The sequence below is a fragment of the Panthera onca genome, chromosome C1 (assembly GCF_046562875.1).
Source record: "Panthera onca isolate mPanOnc1 chromosome C1, mPanOnc1 haplotype 2, whole genome shotgun sequence".
Taxonomy (NCBI): Eukaryota; Metazoa; Chordata; class Mammalia; order Carnivora; family Felidae; genus Panthera; species Panthera onca.
This window is the reverse complement of record NC_138346.1, coordinates 167,969,345-167,970,878: the sequence shown is the minus strand read 5'-3', so window position 1 is coordinate 167,970,878 and position 1,534 is coordinate 167,969,345.

Below are 1,534 nucleotides of genomic sequence, written 5' to 3'. Positions count from 1 at the left end.
AGGCAGAGAGGGAGAGAGACACAGAGACTGAAGCAGGCTCCAGGCTCCAAGCTGTCAGTACAGAGCCTGACAAGGGCCTGAGCCCACTGACCGCAATATCATGACCTGAGCCAGTCGGACACTTAACCGACTGAGTCACCCAGGCGCCCCACAAAATAATTCTTTAAATATTTAATTAGATTATTAATCTTGGACTGATTTCATGATACCCTAGATTTATATGTTATATATATTCTGTATTACAGTTTATAAGAGTACCCTGAGGACCCTTGGAAAGGTTGTGATCATTTAAAAAAATTTTTTTTCATGTTTGTTTATTTTTGAGAGAGAGAGTGGGGGAGGGGCAGAGAGGGAGACACAGAATCTGAAGCAGACTCCAGGCTCTGAACTGTCAGCACAGGGCCCAACCCGGGGCTCAATCTTGTGGACCCTGAGATCATGACCTGAGATGAAGTCAGAAGCTTAACCGACTGAGCTACCAGGGACCCCAAGATTGTGATGATTTTATACACTAGGAAGCATAGTTTGGTTATTCAAAATGATTATGAAGGTATATATTTGGTTTTATTAGTGCTTTCCTCTTTGATTTCTTTGATGCTGAGAACAGCTCAGGCACGCAGCCACCAATGATAGCTGTTTCTATGAGAAGATGGTCTGCCCCACAATGGTCAGCTGAGATGTGGCATCTCGGACTCACCCTGGTGAAAGGCGGATACCGCTTCCCAAATCACAACAGTCCTTACTGTGTCATAGGAAAAGAAGTCCCAAATCTCAAAGGTACGATTTACACAAAACAAACAATTCAAAAGCTAATGCCTTAGAGCAACTAAGAATCGAGGCTTGATTTTTTTAATGTAGTTTTTACAAATTACTATGTGTCAGATTTTTTAAAAAGTGTCTGTGGAAGCACAATATAAAACCTTGCAAATCAAATGCACTTGTATTTTATTCATCGTGCTTTTTTTTTTTTTTAATTTGGGCACATTACCTATCTTTTTGGACTCTCAGGATTTCTTTTCCAAAATGTCGGTAATAATTACCAAAAGGATTGTTCCAAAGATTAGATGATGAGTATAAAGTGCAGAATATAGTGTCTGGCACATGGTAGATATTTAATAAATGTTAGTGCCCTGCCTTTCTTTTTCGTTGTCAGTGGTGATCTAAAAAATATGAATAGAGTGGGAGAAAAAGTATTTTTTTTAACTTGGCTCAGGTTTGACTTGCCTCCTTTCAAAGACACAAATAGAGTCCTTTATTTTGTTTAGTTTTGTTTTTAATGGAAACACCATGGTAGAGTTTTCAGTTGTGGAAGGTGAGGCCCTCGTTGGGGAGCTTTTAAAAAATCCTGGTGTCTACATTCTATCCCCAGACACTCTGATTACTTGGACTAAAGTATAGCTTAGGCATTAGGATTTTGTTCAGTACAATTTAATGCAATAAACTGCACACGTCAGTCAGTTTTGACAATTTATTATTCTCTTATAACCACCACCCTTATTAAAATAACTTTCCCATTACCCGGAAAGTGTCCCTT